We start from the raw sequence: 18,617 nt of genomic DNA on the forward strand, positions 1-18,617 counted from the left end.
ACAAGTTTTTCTTGGGTGAACAACAATTAAAAACTCTTCTGTTCCTTTGAGGTGCTTAATGGATACATTCCATTACTTGAGTATTGCTTTCTTCGTTGATGTTTGTGCACCACACAAGAAGCAAATAAAAGTAGACCAGTTGGCTAAAGCATTATAAGAAATACAAGGGATAGGGAGCAGAAATGTTTGCAGATCTACAAAGGGGAAAACTGGCAGGTTAAAACATGTTTCCATTTATTTTACACTCACACACTCACTCACTCAAGTCACTTGACTGATTCCTTCTGAGCCTTGCTCATTATACATGAACATTTAAGAGTATTCAGCAAATGTAATAATAATTTTAAGGTTCTAAGTTTCAGTCCAGAATCGCCGTCAGTGAATTTAATGTTTTCAAATTGTTTGGAATATGTAAATATATTTTTGACGAGACCTTTAGCTTCTCTAAAAGCAAAGTTAAAACAGACGGTGATGATAATGGCTTATTGCACTTCTATATCTTTTGAAACATTTTCCAAACATTAACTAGCTGTTCCTTGCAGCATCTCTGTTGGAATAATTTCTGTTTTATAGATGAGGAAATTCAGGCAGAAAAGTGCATCTTGCTTAAGGTTGCAAAGGAAGTAAGTGTCAGTGCTGATCATAAAACATTCCAGACTCCTGGTCTGTGCTCAGATATTTAGACTTGTCTGCTTGGCTCACATTGGCTGTCCTGGGTAGGATAGCCATGAATAAGTCCTATCTTCTCCCACAAGTAATAGGTCTGTATCCTTATCTGTAGTTGCAAGTGCTGATGGCCCGGTGAGTGAGAAGTTAACTCTGCAAAATAAGGCATAATTCCATTATTAAAGTGGAAGGCTAAATTTGCACAAGTGCTAGGAGAAAGAAGAAGAATGTAGACAAACTTTCATCTCTTTTTCTTTTTAACTGTATTTTGTGTATGATCACAGGTGGGGGGGAAGGAAAGGGTGTTAAACATTGAGATGTTCATGATAAAGGCTTTGTTATCAAAACCTGTTACAGAAGTGGCTTCTGTCTCTTCCTTTATCTTGTGCACACATTGGTTTTGTCTTCCAGTTGACCCAGGCAGTGCTCAGCCCCCATCCCTGCCCCACCTCTTTCTGCCCCCTCCTCCAAGTGTCCCATCCTCACTCCTCCCCATCTAAGCACCTCCTGCACACCGCGGAACAGCTGATCATGGCAGGTGGGAGGGACGGGGAGGAGTTGATCAGTGGAGATGCTGATGGGCAGGAGGCACTGGAGCGAGGGGGACTGCTGGTAAGTGCTAAGCAACCACTAATTTTTTTCCATGGGTGTACCCACGGAGTTGTCACCTATGGGTTTTGTTGTGGTAGGGTTGCTCATCCATAGGGGACTGGTTGCAGAGAGGTTTGGGGTTTATGGTGGTAGAGGTGAGGGAAGTACTGAAAAGCTGGCTTTTGTTTTGAAAAGCACACAGAATAACACATAAGGACTTTGCAAAACAAATATAGAGAAGTGGGCAGGGCAAGTTTGGGTTTCCCAACTTTGATGGTGAGCTCTGAGCCTGAGTTTTCAGCATGCCTTCAGTTAGTGCATATATAAACCTGCAAGTATAAACACAACATCTTGTGTATACAAAGAGAGAGTTTTTGCACAGATCAGATAGTTGGGCCTGTGGACCATATCTGGTGTGGGTCACAGCTGAGAATGCCAGACTCAACAGGGCAGTTGCATCCCCAAACTGGTGGTTATTCTAACATTAGAAGAACAGGAGTACTTGTGGCACCTTAGAGACTAACAAATTTATTCAAGCATAAGCTTGGTATGCATCTTGGTATGCATCCGAAGAAGTGGGCTGTAGTCCACGAAAGCTTATGCTCTAATAAATTTGTTAGTCTCTAAGGTGCCACAAGTACTCCCGTTCTTTTTGCGGATACAGACTAACACGGCTGCTACTCTGAAATCTAACATTAGAGTTCATCAAGCCAGTAATAAAAGTGAGCTCCTGTTTTCCCCCCCACTGGTTAACAAAAAGCCAAAAACAGTTTCCTCCTTATGCAATCCAGCCCCTATCACCACCCAGACATTTGGTCTTAATGATGAGAGGTTACTGAAAACCAGATTCTTCATATATCAGGTTCTTCTGATCCCAAAGGATCCCAGGTCAGTATGTATACTTTGATCTTACCAAATAGCACACTGTAGCCAATTCCTTTAGTAGAATTAAACTAAAGGTTTAATAATAAAAAAGAATAATCTTATACATTACAATTGATTTCAGAGTTTGCAGGTCAGGATAATAGCAGTGATGTTCAATCTGCTAGCTTGTAATAAGTCTCTCTGGTTCACCCAAGCAGACTGAACAAAGGACCGAATGACACCTCCCCCGTCCCACCCCCCAGCTTCCTTAGAAAATCACAGTCCAGAAATGAGAAACAGGCAAGTGATGACACAGCTTCCACTTTTATACCACAGTTAAGGTGCATTGAAATTTATTAGCAAAAGATGGAGTTTTAGATCACATGTCCTTACATGTTTTGCTGAATCATTGGGGGTAGCCATTGGCTCCAGGCTGGCTGAGGGAGGGCTCACTGAAGAGCTGATTGCCCTCAATGGCCCATCACCACATGGATGGCCCATCAACCAGTGATGGCTAGTCTGAGTGTAAATCCCACCAGACAAATTTACCAAGGAACAGAACATGTTTGAGACAGACACTTCATATACAGAGAGGGTACATGCATATAAACATAATCCTATTTAGCAGACCATAACTTTTCAAATGATACCTTACATGATGTACTTTGTACAGGATTTGTTGCAATTGTTTAACCGTGGTAGCAACAATGATATAAGTGGTCCTCTTCCTTTTCATACAGCATCAGAGGGCTACCTAAGTACCAATTTGAAGTGGTGAATGCTCTGTTGGAGGCTTACTGAAAGTTTGAACAACCATGGATCTCTTGTGTTCATTGGTAGTTTTTAATATACCATTTTCAGCTTGTTCTGTTCTAAGGTGACCTCTCTTAACATCATTGCCATGCATTTAGATGATCAAATATTAACATTTTATAGAAATTGACAGTCTACCTTGCAACAGTGTAAGAAGATGGAATTTTTTTTATCACAACGTACTTTCACAGTGTGACTGAAATGTGGTGGTCTAAAAATGCACACTTAGCATTATTTTTATAGTGCCATGCAAAAGCAGTTTTAAAATAAGTGCTAAACATTTTGAGTTCTTCATTACATTTGTTTACTCCTGTATAGGCTATAGATTTTTGTCTGTATTCCTGATTTCTTGGAGTCATAGATTTTTTTTTTAAATATATTTTTATGTCTGAGGGCAGGTCTACACTAGTGTTTACTTCGATATAATTTACATCGCTCAGAGGAATGGCTCACACCCCTGAACAACTTAAATTACATCAACCTAAGCGCCAGTGTGGACAGAGCTTTGTTGTCAGGAGATGCTCTCCCGCTGACATAGTTACCACTGCTTAGAGAGCTGGAGTAATTAATGCTAATGGGAGAACTTTCTCCCATCGACACAGAGTGTCGGCACTAGCAGTGCTACATCAGTATAGCTGTGCCACTGTAGCGATTGTGGTGTAGACCTGCCCTTAGTCAAAACTCCATTTTTGGGAGACGACTCATATTGATCTTCCTAATTATTTGTGCTCTGCAAATGCACTCTGTATAAGAATTCCACTGATCTCCTTTGGTGCTCGTATTGAAATTTCTTAAGAAATGTGATAGCAAAACAAACAAAAAATTAGTGGTTGACTTTAGGCCAGTGGTACTTGACAATTACAGACAGAAAATTACAATTTAGGAAGGTAGTGCCATGTATCCAGTGGCTCAATTGAGGGGCAGAGTGCATCAACTTCAGGCACAGGTGACAGTAAGCCAGTATGGGCCGGTACGGTGTACTGGTAAGAAAGTGGCCACTGGTGCAGGCCAGTACACAGCCGACATTAAAGTGCTGCCGCAGCAGCGCTTTAAGCACCGTACCAGCAGGGCTGCTGATGGGAGGGGGGGCAGCTGCCCTGGCAATTTTAAAAGGGCCTGTGGTTCCCGGCAGTGGCCGGAACCCCGGGCCCTTTAAATTGCCGCCGGGTCTCCTGGCTACCGCCGCTACTGTGGTAGTGACCGGAGCTCCGGGCCCTTTAAATCGCTGTGGAGCTCCAGGGGGCCCAGGCCAGGCAGTGCTGAAGGGCTGGCTGGGGGAGTCGGTGGGGCCCCGTCCCTTTTGCCTGAGACCCCTCCCCTTCCGGGGGCCCAGAGCTGCCCCCTGCCACCTTGCCCAGGACCCCGGCCGCCCTGCAAACCAATAAGTTCTTTAAGTTACTTTCACCCTTGACTGCAGGCTGAAAGAGTAGTATATAGAACAGGGGTCGGCAACCTTTCAGAAGTGGTGTGCCGAGTTTTCATTTATTCACTCTAATTTAAGGTTTTGCGTGTCAGTAATACATTTTAACGTTTTTAGAAGGTCTTTCTAGAAGTCTATAATATATAACTAAACTATTGTTGTATGTAAAGTAAATAAGCTTTTTAAAATGTTTAAGAAGCTTCATTTACAATTAAATTAAAATGCAGAGCCCTCCGTACTGGTGGCCAGAACCCGGGCAGTGTGAGTACCACTGAAAATCAGCTCGTGTGCCGCCTTTGGCACGTGTGCCATAGGTTGCCTACCCCTGATATAAAAGAATCTGATCATTGTTCACTTACACAGAGAAATTTATTTCCATTTTATCCCTAGTCCACCTAGTAGTTGTAGCTTGCGAGCAGCAAACTGTATAACATGCTCACACATGAACTCCATTCCCCCTGAACTCAGCTCTATGGCACATCGTCACAGGGATATGTATTCCTGTGCGGGTATCCTGTTTCCATACAGCTGCACCAGTTCTGGAGGCAGGGCTCTCCTGATTACAGAGGAGTAGGCAAGATTCATGGTACATGCCAGGCTCTTTCTTTCAGCTAATTCACCATAGCTTACAGGAATCAGTTCTGCTAGTGCAGGAGTATCTAAATCATTTTGGGATAAGGATCAAATTACATTTTCAATAGGTTCCACTGCCTTCTTTACCACAACAAAACAATATTTTCTTCACAAACATTTACTGATTTGTCATGTCCTTCATGTATGTTCAAAATTAATAGTCTTTGTTTGTATCAGGTGAGAGCAGAATCCTCTTCCTGACCTGTTTCTTCTCCTTTCCACATCCATTTACTCTCTGGGTCTAATTTTTCTTCCTCCCCTTTGATTCCACACTCCAGGGTCTCTTAGCCTGTCTTGTCCACCCCCTTCTTCCTACCCTGATTCCTGTTTCCACTTTTCCTTTTTGTTCCCACCCCATGTTGTACTGTCTGTTCTCTGACACCTTTCCTGTCTGGTATACAGCTGGGAGGACTTCAAAGTGAAACTCAGATTTTTTAGCTAGTTTTACTTTGTATCCTGCTGTGCATGTATGTACACATACTCACACAACAAAGGAAATGAGCAGAGTAGATTAAAGTGAAAGTTACCAGAGATGATGATAGGTTTTCACTTCCGTTGCTCAGTGAGCACATAAGGGTGCTGAGAATAGGGCCACCTTTTGCCCATGGACCATAAGTTTGCTAACCATAGTGACTAGCAGACTTTTCCCATAGTACACTCCTGATACATGATGGAAGCTGCAAGAGCCATAAGTGTATTGCCGATGGGGATATGTATACCCAATGCTCAGTCAGGCAGTAAAGAGTTGGCTTCCTTTGAAAGGGTACTAGCTAAATGGCCTGCCCCACCCAGAGAAGCTGCTCACTTGGCTGGCTGAAAAAGGCAGGTTCCCATGTGTGCTTATTGAGGCAGATATATTAGCAGGGAAGGCAAGTAACTCGAGCTCTTGAGGAAACAGGTATTCCCCTCTTCTCCTAATCCTAGAAGCAGTATTTCTAATCCCAGAGGTTCAAAAATCATAAAATAGATCTTGAAATATATATATTTTTATATTTTAATAAGGCTATATTGGTCTGACTTAATTTTTGAGCTCCTCCTGGCACAGCCCACCCCATAGTGTGTGAGACAATGTGTTGCCAATTCTCCCCAATGAACAGAATAACTTTATTTTGGCCCCCACTACAGGAATTCTGGCCCCCACATCTGCCTCCCCCCTTATCAATTCTGTCTCCTCCCATCATTTCTGACCCTTCTGAGTCTTGCCCCCTGCTTCTCCTTAGTTCCAGGGGTCCTTCACCTTCCTCTCCCCATTTCCAGGCCAGCTATTGCAGGGAGGAAGAGGAAGAAGCAGAGAGTAAGGGACACATTGCTCACAGGAGGGGAGGAGGGAGCAAGGCAGCCCTGAGCTGCTGGGCTCTTTCTGGTCCCACTTCCCCTCCTGTAAGAATGGTGTCAGGTGGTGAGAGAGAACGCTGCCTGCTTCCTCCAGCAGGCTCATTAGCTGCTCTTTTCCAGGAGGTGGGCAATGGGGAAGGCAACCAATTGGGGCTGTTATCCACCTGGCTTGAAAGTCTCAAAGGGGGCTGGAAGTTTAATTAAAAACAAACAAACAAACAAAACCAGGAGAGTTGGCAGCACTGTAAGACTCCCAGACCAAACCCCAAACAAAAACGCATGAAGAACTTTGGGAATTGACTGCTTTAGCCACTCCTACATTAAGACTGTGTCTTTCCCCTTTATTGTAATACCCCATGGCTGATGTGAGCCTTTTCTTTTGGAACTGCCTTTCTGTAAGCTGGCCAGAGCAGAAGTGCTTTGTGCTGAAAGTCACATGCATTGAAGAGACTGTGCCAGATTTTCTGTTTTTTCCAGTTCTGGGCTGAGAGTAGGACCAGGTTGGCTATAGCTAGTGGAAGGTGGCTTTATGGCACATTTGAATCTCCCTAGTTCTGGTACTTGCTCTTCGAGCAACTTAAAGTAACCCTGAGCTTCTCTGAATTTGTAACACCCCTCTACAGGCCTTTATGCTATCACCAAATAGCCAGAGTGCAATGTGCTGCAGCTATGCTTCTGGCCCACTCTGAGATATCAGCTCAGATGGCAGGGGTTGTAAAGGTGTGTGTTTGGGGGGGGGGAGGGAGGGTACAGTATGGACCCATTCAGGAAAACCACCTTCTCCCCCTCTCATGGTAGAGTGTGCCAGTGTGTTTTTGCCTCCTTTGAAGCCCCTGCCAGCGTGGCAGAAAGAGGCACGCAACATGGGGCAGAATCTGGAGTATTGTGTGCTGTTTTTCTTCCTGTTGTGTTTTCTATTTATTTGCTAGAGGCTGATGCTACAGCTCTGATACCTATGGCTATAATACTATTACTAATTAACAAAATCATTATTTCATTCTTCAGCAGAGAGGCCCTGTCTAGTTAAGCTTCCCTCCCAGACAATAACAAATATCCTTTTCAGTTTTTTGTTTAGCCCTCAGTAGCTTTCCAAAGATTCCCTTCCTATTTTGTACACTGAAAAAGAGAGGATATTTACCACAGAGCTAATCAGTTTTATTTATTTGTATTAAATTTGTCCCACAACACACACGCACACACATGCTTTTCATAGTATTCACTGCATCCACGTGAATTTAATAAAAATCAGATTACCTGCAAAATCAAGGCTGAAAAAGTTATATTAACTCTTAAGTCTTTGACATTCCTGAAGCTGATCATTGTGTGGTGAAGCCTATCAGAAACAACAGTTTCACATGATGTGCCTTAAATAGTCAGAATATCCTGGTTTTATTAAAGGAGAAGGTCCTATTCAGTTAATCTTTTTTCTTTAGTTAGGTTTATGGAAAATATAAATGAGTAAATTCATAGGCAATGACTAAGATGATAATTTGCCTGGTTTTTTTCTTTTAAGCTAATGATTCACAAGTATACACATGGAGCAAAAAAAGGATTTAACTATTCTTACAGCGTGATTAGGAGGAAAAAATCCATCAGATGCTGAAAGCTGAATTTTTAATTTTTAAAAGTGTAATAGGATGCATTAACTGACAGTATTTATATAGATAATTCAGTGTGTGTTTTCTGAGGGCTTCTATGTAGATTAGACAGATTCTAAGGGTATGTCTACACTACAAAATTAGGTTGAATTTACATAAGCCAGTTTTATAGAAATCGGTTGTATACAGCCGATCGTGTGTGTCCCCACATAAAATGCTCTAAGTGCATTAAGTCGGCGGACCGCGTCCACAGTACCGAGGCTAGCGTCGACTTCCGGAGCGTTGCACTGTGGGTAGCTATCCCACAGTTCCCGCAGTCTCCGCCGCCCATTGGAATTCTGGGTTGAGATCCCAATGCCTGAATGATGCAAAACAGTGTCGCGGGGGTTCTGGGTACATGTCATCAGGCACCTCCCCCTCCGTCAGAGCAACGGCAGACAATCGATTCGCGCCTTTTTACCTGGGTTACCTGTGCAGACAACATACCACGCCAAGCATGGAGCCCGCTCAGCTCAGCTCACCGTCACCATATGTCCTCTGGGTGCCGGCAGACGTGGTGTTGCATTGCTACACAGCAGCAGCTAATTGCCTTTTGGCAGTAGACGGTGCAGTATGACTGGTAGCCTTCATCGGCGATCTGGGTGCTGGCAGACGTGGGGCTGCATTGCACACAGCAGCAGCCCCTTGCCTTTTGGTAGAAGATGGTATATTACGACTGATATCCGTCGTCATCATACTGCAGTGGCTGTCAATCATGGGCACCTGGGCAGACATGCTCAGTCCTATTGAACAGTCTCGACAATGATGGCTATCAGTCGTAGTATGCTATTTTCTGCCAAGCGCCCAGTATTTTCTGCCAAGCACCCAGAAGATGCCGAGGGCTATCAGTCATGCTGCACCGTCGTCTGCCAGCTTAAGATGTAAAAAATAGATTTGTTCTGTATTAATTTTACTTCCCCCTCCCTCCGTGAAATCAACGGCCTGCTAAACCCAGGGTTTTGAGTTCAATCTTTGTGGGGGGCCATTCTGTGTGACAGTTGTTTGTGTTTCTCCCTGATGCACAGCCACCTTTGTTGATTTTAATTCCCTGTACCTGTACGCCATGTCATCACTCGCCCCTCGCTCCCTCCGTCCATCAGATACTAGTTTCAGACCAGACTCCATAGCACTGGGATCATGGAGCCCGCTCAGATCACCGTGGCAATCATGAGCACTATGAACACCACGCCCATTGTCCTGGAGTATATGCAGAGCTAGGACATGCCAAAGCAAAACCAGGACCAGCCGAGGAGGCGATTGCAGCGCGGCGAAGAGAGTGATGAGGAAATTGACATGGACATAGACCTCTCACAAGGCACAGGCCCCAGCAATGTGCAAATCATCGTGTTACTGGGGCAGGTTCATGCTGTGGAACGCCGATTCTGGGACTGGGAAACAAGCACAGACTGGTGGGACCGCATCGTGCTGCAGGTGTGGGACGATTCCCAGTGGCTGCGAAACTTTCGCATGCGTAAGGGCACTTTTATGGAACTTTGTGACTTGCTTTCCCCTGCCCTGAATCACCAGAATACCAGGATGAGAGCAGCCCTCACAGTTGAGAAGCGAGTGGCGATAGCCCTGTGGAAGCTTGCAACGCCAGACAGCTACCAGTCAGTCGGGAATCAATTTGGAGTGGGCAAATCTACTGTGGGGGCTGCTGTGATCCAAGTTGCCAGGGCAATGAAAGACCTGGTGATATCAAGGGTAGTGACTCTGGGAAATGTGCAGGCCATAGTGGATGGCTTTGCTGCAATGGGATTCCCAAACTGTGGTGGGGCGATAGACGGAACCCATACCCTATCTTGGCACCGGAGCACCAAGCCACCGAGTACATAAACCGCAAGGGGTACTTTTCAATGCTGCTGCAAGCCCTGGTGGATCACAAGGGACATTTCACCAACATCAACGTGGGATGGCCGGGAAAGGTACATGATGCTCACGTCTTCAGGCACTCTGGTCTCTTTCGAAAGCTGGAGGAAGGGACTTTCTCCCGGACCAGAAAATAACCATTGGGGATATTGAAATGCCTATAGTTATCCTTGGGGACCCAGCCTACCCCTTAATGCCATGGCTCATGAAGCCATACACAGGCAGCCTGGACAGGAGTCAGGAGCTGTTCAACTACAGGCTGAGCAAGTGCCGAATGGTGGTGGAATGTGCATTTGGACGTTTAAAAGCGCGCTGGCGGAGCTTAGTGACTCGCTCAGACCTCAGCAAAAAGAATATCCCCATTGTTATTGCTGCTTGCTGTGCGCTCCACAATATCTGTGAGAGTAAGGGGGAGACATTTATGGTGCGGTGGGAGGTTGAGGCACATCGCCTGGCCACTGATTACGCGTAGCCAGACACCAGGGCGGTTATAAGAGCACAGCAGAGCGCGGTGCGCATCAGAGAAGCTTTGAAAACTAGTTTTGTGACTGGCCAGGCTACGGTGTGAAACTTCTTTGTTTCTCCGCCCCCCACCCACCACCCGGTTCACTCTACTTCACTGTAAACCAACCACCCCACCCTCCCCTCCCCCCTTTGAGCACTGCTTGCAGAGGCAATAAAGTCATTGTTACTTCACATTCATGCATTCTTTATTAATTCATCACACAACTAGGGGGATAATTGCCAAGGTAGCCCGGGATGGGTGGGGGAGGAGGGAAGGAAAAGGACACACTGCAGTTTAAAACTTTAACTCTTATTGAAGGCCAGCCTTCTGATCGGGCAATCATCTGGGGTGGAGTGACTGGGTGGCTGGAGGTCCCCTCACCGTGTTCTTGGGCGTCTGGGTGAGGAGGCTATGGAACTTGGGGAGGAGGGCTATTGGTTACACAGGGGCAGCACAGGGGGTTACTCCAGCAGCCGGAGCATCGACTCTTGCCTTCTGTCTGCAAGCTGATGCCACCTTCATCTTCAGCCCACCACTTGCTCTGTTCATCCCGCGATTCAGCCCGCCACCTCTCCTCTCGTTCATACTGTGCTTTTCTGTAGTCTGACATTGACTGCCTCCACGCATTCTGCTGTGCTCTTTCAGCGTGGGAGGACATCTGGAGCTCCGTGAACATATCATCCCGAGTCTGCTGTTTTCTCCTTCTAATCTTCACTAGCCTCTGTGAAGGAGAAACATTTGCAGCTGGTGGAGGAGAAGGGAGAGGTGGTTAAAAAAGACACATTTTAGAGAACAATGGGTACACTCTTTCACGTTAAATTTTGCTGTTCACATTACACAGCACATGTGCTTTCGTTACAAGGTCGCATTTTTCCTCTTATATTGAGGGCCTGCCAGTTTGGTGTGAGAGATCACTCACGCAGTGCCAGGCAACAGATTTCGGCTTGTAGGCAGCCATTGTAAGCCAGTCTTTTGGCTTTTTTTAACCTTCTTAACATGTGGGAATGGTTTCAAACAGTAGCGCCCTCATTTCCTATACCAAGCACCCTTTGGGTTGGCCATTTAAAATGGGTTTGCAATGTAAAAGGAGGGGCTGCGGTTTCCGGGTTAACATGCAGCACAAACACAACTAACCCCCCGTCCCCCCCCACACCCAATTATCGGGGATGATCACTTCACCCCCCCCCCCCACCGCGTGGCTAACAGCGGGGAACATTTCTGTTCAGCAGAGCAGGAAGGGGCACCTCTGAATGTCCCCGTAATAAAATCGCCCTATTTCAACCAGGTGACTGTAATATCACTCTCCTGAGGATAACAAAGAGCGATAAGGAATGGATGTTGTCTGCATGCCAGCAAACACCGGGACCATACGCTGCCATGCTTTGTTATGCAATGATTCCAGACTATGTGCTACTGGCATGCCGTGGTAAAGTGTCCTACCATGGCGGACGGGATAAGGCAGCCCTCCCCAGAAACCTTTTGCAAAGGCTTTGGGAGTACATGAAGGAGAGCTTTCTGGAGATGTTCCTGGAGGATTTCCACTCCATCCCCATACACGTTAACAGACTTTTCCAGTAGCTGTACTGGCCGCGATTGCCAGGGCAAATTAATCATTAAATCATTAAACACGCTTGCTTTTAAACCATGCGTAATATTTACAAAGGTGCACTCACCAGAGGTCCCCTGTGTGCCCTCAGGGTCTGGGAGCATGCCTTGGGTGAGTTCGGGGGTTACTGGCTCCAGTTCCAGGGTGATAAACATATCCTGGCTGTTGGGGAAACAGATTTCTCCGCTTCCTTGCTGCAGTGAGCTATATACATTATCTTCATCCTCATCTTCCTTGTACCCCGAACCCGCTTCCCTGTGTGTTTCTCCAGTGACAGAGTCATAGCACACCGTTGGGGTAGTGGTGGCTGCACCCCCTAGCATGGCATGCAGCTCCGCGTAGAAGCGGCATGTTTGCGGCTCTGCCCCGGACCTTCCATTTGCCTCTCTGGCTTTGTGGTAGGCTTGCCTTAGCTCCTTTATTTTCACGCGGCACTGCTGTGCGTCCCTGTTATGGCCTCTGTCCTTCATGGCCTTGGAGACCTTTTCTAATATTTTGCCATTTCGTTTACTGCTACGGAGTTCAGCTAGCACTGATTCATCTCCCCATATGGCGAGCAGATCCCGTACCTCCCGTTCGGTACATGCTGGAGCTCTTTTGCGATCCTGGGACTCCATCACGGTTACCTGTGCTGATGAGCTCTGCATGGTCACCTGTGCTCTCCACGCTGGGCAAACAGGAAATGAAATTCAAACGTTCGCGGGGCTTTTCCTGTCTACCTGGTCAGTGCATCTGAGTTGAGAGTGGTGTCCAGAGCGGTCACAATGAAGCACTGTGGGATAGCTCCCGGAGGCCAATAACGTCGAATTCTGTCCACACTACCCCAATTCCTACCCGCTAAGGCCGATTTTATCGCTAATCCCCTCGTCGGAGGTGGAGTAAAGAAACCGGTTTAAAGGGCCCTTTAAGTCGAAAGAAAGGGCTTCGTCGTGTGAACGTGTCCAGGCTTAATTCGATTTAATGCTGCTAAAGTTGACCTAAACTCGTAGTGTAGACCAGGCCTTATTCAGCCCTCGCTCTGAAGCGAATTAGAAGCCGCTTTCATTTGGGGGAAAACTCAGGCTCAGTTTCCTTTGGATAACTGATCTGTTCTTTTCAAAATCTGAAAGTGTCAGGCTGCATACAGTTCTACTAGAAAATCTTCACTCTCCTCTTGTACTTGGAGCTGTTAGAGAGCTGCCTTATTTTATTTTAAGCCACTTTTTAAAAAATTTACTCACTTGTAGACCAGTTGATAGAAATACAGTAATGTGCAGATGTACTGCCTGGTAACAGTGACAATATAGGGGTTTTGCAGAATTTCCTGTAACTATTGCTGGCCATTGGTACAATGGCACAAGCTGGCAAGGTGAGAGATTCTTGTCTAATGGTTACTACCACTTGCTGAAGTTTTGCCAATACTGAATGTTAGGGGAATAGATGGGAGATCAAGCATAGGGTGTATTTGTGAATGCAAATCATTTACTGACTCAAAGGACTTTTTTATTTTGAAAATTGGTGCATTGTGTAATCCATGAACTGCCATTTAGAAATTAATGGACTGATCAGGCACTGGCAAAAATAAGTAGCAATGACCTCATTTTACCATGCTTGCTGCCAAAAATGTTCAGGGACAGTTTCTTGCTAGTCAGTGGGACTCTGCAAGCAATGTCTTTGAGTGCTTATAGAAAACAACCCATTATCTAAATTTTGTTTAAAATGATAATTTTAAACATTTTAATCACCATGGGGGGAAAAACATGGTAAAATCTGTGACGAGTTCTATATTTTAAAAAAGCAGGTGGAGTATGTTTTCTTCTTTCTGTATATACCTCACTTCCATAAAAGTCCATGAGAATTACATGTGCATTTGAAAGAGCGTTTGGTTTATAGATTTGTTTGTTTTTTGTGCGGGGGTGGGAGGGTTGTTTAGCAGTGAGTTCTTTTGTAAGTTTGTACACTGAATTTGGCTCACATGTCAACCTATTGTTTCACCTCAAGAAAAAGATAGTGATGGAGCTAGGCCTCAATCCTGTAGTCTGATCTACCAGAACCCTCAATGTGGTTCCGTGAGAGCGGATCATAGCCTTAATGATTAAAGTGACTGCCGTTGGAAAGAATCCTATTTACATTTAAAGATTATTGGTTACTGAAGCAGGCTTACCTCGGTTGTTGGAAAAACTGATGTCAGTTTGATAGTGACTAGAGAAAGCAGTCACAAAAAACTTCCTAAGTGCAGAGGCCTTTTCTCTTTGTTGAAAGAGTGTGTGTGTGTGTGTGTATATATCTTTCCTTAACTGATTTAATTTAACCATTTATTTTGTAGACTTTTGTTTTAGACAATTAAAATTGTTTAAAATTTAATTTTCTTAAACTTGTGAGATTTTATTCACCTTGGACTTTTTCTCTCTATATTTAAAAAAAAAAAGAGAGAGAAATGTAGAGAGATCATCTAAAATAATGGTTCTCCAACTTCATTAATTTGTAGGCCACTTGATAAAGGGCACTCTTCTTCCCCTCCCATTGACTTGTTCATGTACCAGAAAGGGCTGTGAACCCTTCTTTGTTCCACAGACCAGAGAATCTGAAAACCACTGACCTGAGGTAAGGCATTTTAGTGGTGAAATGAGCCTTACCGTGCACCGTTCCACTCTGATAGGGGCAGAAGAGCTTGTTACCATTTTCCTAAAACTAGGTTGTCAAGACTGTTAAAAATAGACTGATGGGATTCTTGGAGAACTTCTGCTAACTGTAAAAAGCAACAGAGGGTCCTGTGGCACCTTTAAAACTAACAGAAGTATTGGGAGCATAAGCTTTCGTGGGTAAGAACCTCACTTCTTCAGATGCAAGTAATGGAAATCTCCAGAGGCAGGTATAAATCAGTATGGAGATAACGAGGTTAGTTCAATCAGGGAGGGTGAGGTGCTCTGCTAGCAGTGCTTCTGCTAACTGCTGTCTTATTTTCCTTCAGGAAGGGGAGCTTTTGTAATTAGTGTATTGGACAATAAAATCTGTTCTCTCACCTGAAATTAGACACTAAGACCATAATTTTTAAACTTGGGTGCTTAAAGTCAGACTTCTTAATCCATGTTTAGGTGCCCGAGTAAGTGACATGACGTGCTGAGCACCCATTAAAATCAATGGTAGATTCTGGGTGTTTGGCACATCTGAAAAACAGGTTACGGTCGTAGGTGCCTAAATATGAGTTTAGGAGCCTAACCTTAGGCACTCATTTTTTAATATCGTAGTCTAATTTTTATTTTCCTTTCAGTGTTCTTGCCCAGTTGTGACACATGGCCAGAAAGGGTTAAGCATCCTGCAGGATAAATGATCCAAATTCAACCTTTATGGACATATCAGTAGATAATTTGTGTGTGTTTATATATGTATTGTTAGAGGTTAACAATGTAATGAAACAGTTCCTGTCTATGCTGTATTCTGCTAATTCAGAAATCAAGAGGCAATCTTAACATTTAAATGTTAACTGTAAATATAGTGATATCACTATTGATTTCTCTTTAAGGTATATAGCAAGTCACTTGCAAATCAGGCAATTGCCTTATGTTAATCCGTGTAGCTAATTACTGGTGATGCTTAGGAAATAGGTCTACTTTGAAGTCTCCATGATTGCCTATTGTTCACCTAAGGACTCTGTGCTTTCAAGAGAAGGCCTGGAACTGTATAAAGGTCTTTTGGGTCTGATCCTTTTTATCTGATATGCTTTATACAGGGGAAGTTTAAGTTGTAAGACTGAGATCTCCAGTCCCATCTGGATCACTCTGAATATGAACATTGAAGTGAATCTCTTAACTAATTCTAAATACTCTTTGTAACTCCAAAGCTCACCATCTCTACCATGGATCTGATCTCAGAACTGTACTCATGTCTGTATGTGTACTGATCTTTTAACCAATACACTCTCTTCTTTTCTTTTTAAATACATTTTAGTTTAGTTAATAAGAATTGGCTGTAAGGGCTGGTCTACGCTGGGGGGGATCGATCCAAGATACGCAATCGAAGTATCTTGGATCGAATTACCTGGAGTCCAGATGGCGCGGGATCAACGGCCGCGGCTCCCCCGTCGACTGTGCTACCGCCGCTCGCTCTGGTGGAGTTCTGGAGTAGACGGTGAGCGCGTTCGGGGATCGATATATTGCGTCTTAACGAGACGCGATATATCGATCCTGGATAAATCGATTGCTACCCGCCGATACGGCTGGTAGTGAGGACGTACCCTAAGTGTGTATTTGGGTAAGATCTGAAACATTCATTAACCTGGGAGGTAATGTGTCCGATCCTTTGGAATTGGTAGAACTTTCTTATATAATAAGATTTTCAGTAATCCTCATCATATCTGACTTGGGTGTCTGGGTGGAAGCCCAAATCTGGGTTGCTATAAGGAAATTGTGTTTTCTCTTCTGTGCAACCAGGAAGGTATTGTAGAAGCTGTTTTATGCTGTCTTGGTAAATCTTAAATATTGGAATATCCATCTGCTTTGGGGATTGTCTGCCCCATTCTTTGCAGTTTGCCCTAATTGGGTAACCTCAGTGTGTCCCCTTAGGACCATGGTCACACCAGTGTTTTAGGGTTTACATACGGTAATTTGGATCCGCTTTTGCTGCAGGATGTGTGTTTAGGTTTTTGTGTGTGAGGAATGTATACAAATGAGCTTCTCAGGTCCACCCTTGATAGCCTATAAATTACCATGACAAATTTGGCCATTAGAACAATAGGTCCATTTGACAGCTTTCGTATTTTCCTTCATTCCTTGTCTCCACTTTACTATCATGGGAGTTCGGTGCCAAGTCTCAGCAAGCATATGGCCGTGGAAGCAATGTAAAGTGAGTATATGCAGATCTCCAGAAAAGAGATGGAGACTAAGGAGGAAAAGAGGAGGAATTTACCCCAAAAGCAAATTATTCCTGTCCTACTGTGACAGAGGCCCCGTGGTGGTTCAACACTCTGTCAGCAACACTTGTCAGGTCTGACATACTGTGTTTAATACACTGTTGTCATGATATATTACATGCTACTGTTTGTCAGTGAAAAGTAGTAACTAACTGAGCATTAACACTCTTGCATGATATATGTATGGTGTATGTAAGTTTTATAAATGTGTGCTAAAATTATGGTCTTAAAATTTGTTTTGCAACCAAGGCATAAGTGAAGATGTCCTTAGACAAAGGAATGTGTATTTGCATGTCTGACCAGCCTGATCATCAAGCAGAGAAGATGAAGGTACATTTACATATTAGGTAAACAAAGCCATTGATCTAATAAGCAGGAGAAGATAGCATGGTGTTTACGCCCAAGCAGGAGAGAGAAATTTTATCTGGATACATTTCAAAGTTTGACTGGTCGACAGGGACAGGGACTCTGAATGTCAAATGATAAACAATTGAATCAACTGATTGTGTACAATATACTTTTATAGTAGAGTAAGATCTTTTATTAAAGCCTGTAACACATTGGTGATTGATAGCATTTTGAACTGTGTGCATTAACACTACGTGAGGAATTACTGATAACATGCTTCAAAGTCTGAGACCAAAACCAGGGAGAAACAGGTTTGCCCTCAGACAGGAGAGGATGTACCTGTCTACTTGTCTCCAACCTAAATTAAGCATTATGAAATCAAAACAATGGACACCCCATTTTCATACAAATCAGCATGGGGATGGGAAGTCAACAGGAAGCATCTGAAGAAGTGGGTTTTTTACCCACAAAAGCTTATACCCAAATAGGTTAGTCTTTAAGGTCCCACTGGACTCCTCGTTTTTATAATAGAAACAATGAACTTTTTGTGGTGATATGATGGGGCAAAAAGACGTTTGAGTTGTCCATCACTTGGGGGATTCAAGAGGCCAGAGCTCTTGAAATCACAGAATGTTGGGCCCTTCAGGCCAGGGGCTGAAGTCTCTGGGAACTGACTATAGGTTAGAAACCTGCTTAGTCAAAGATTGTAATTTACTGAATGTAAGTTTTAGTCTTAGAAGTGTAGTTTTATTTTTATTTGTAAACCTTTCTGTTTTTATTCCTCATACTTGGTATCACTTAAACCTGTCTTCCAAAATTCAATGGCCTTTTCCCCCCTTCCTGTGGTCTTCCCATCCCCCTGCTGATTCCTATGTAAATAGAGCTTCCATTCTTTCTGATTACACTTTGTTTAGTTTAACTGGAGACAGGTAGGTAGCTGTCTTCCCTCCTGTCTGGTTGGGTGGATGGGGGGAACTTGTTTCTCCCTTTTGTTTGATCATTGACTGGAAGCATATCATTCAGGATCTATAATTCTTCATATAGTGTTAATATACATTTCCCAATGATATAAATCTTCTGAGGGATCACTTTTTTTTTCCTTTTTTTCTTTTTGATCACTGCTCCAGGACTGTTGCTGGGAGAAGTTTTTCTGGTCCTGAAAGCATTTGTACTGTACATATTTGTAATTTCCTCTAATCTTGAGATTTTCTACATTTTAAACAAAGAAGAAGGGTTTGTCTTGTGTTTGGTAATGCACTCTACACTATGATTTCAGGTGTGTGCATATAATGTATATGTGAGTGTATATACAATGCAGCACTTCTGTACCTTTTATACTATTTACTATTTTAAAAAAACAAACACTAAAGGAAGCTTTATTCCTACTATACTGGGCATATCTCCATTAAAAAAAAAGGCAGGTTATTCTAAAATAAAGTACA

General features: G+C 43.9%; 1 protein-coding gene across 35 annotated transcripts in view; it reads left to right on the forward strand.

The window, feature by feature from the left end:
* PIP5K1B (phosphatidylinositol-4-phosphate 5-kinase type 1 beta) overlaps positions 1-18,617 on the forward strand; it is a 221,687-nt gene that overhangs the window by 76,558 nt on the left and 126,512 nt on the right. For 3 of the 35 annotated variants that reach the window (XM_065550491.1, XM_065550500.1, XM_065550484.1), the window contains exon 1: positions 1,083-1,278. The exons of 31 other annotated variants lie outside the window; for them this stretch is intronic. The gene's annotated coding sequence lies outside the window, so the exon portion shown is untranslated. Of the gene's footprint in view, positions 1-1,082; positions 1,279-18,617 lie in introns of those variants that run through there. One more of the 35 variants, XM_065550505.1, reaches the window with a different exon arrangement.

The sequence above is a fragment of the Chrysemys picta genome, chromosome 6 (assembly GCF_011386835.1).
Source record: "Chrysemys picta bellii isolate R12L10 chromosome 6, ASM1138683v2, whole genome shotgun sequence".
In the NCBI taxonomy this organism is placed as follows: domain Eukaryota; kingdom Metazoa; phylum Chordata; order Testudines; family Emydidae; genus Chrysemys; species Chrysemys picta.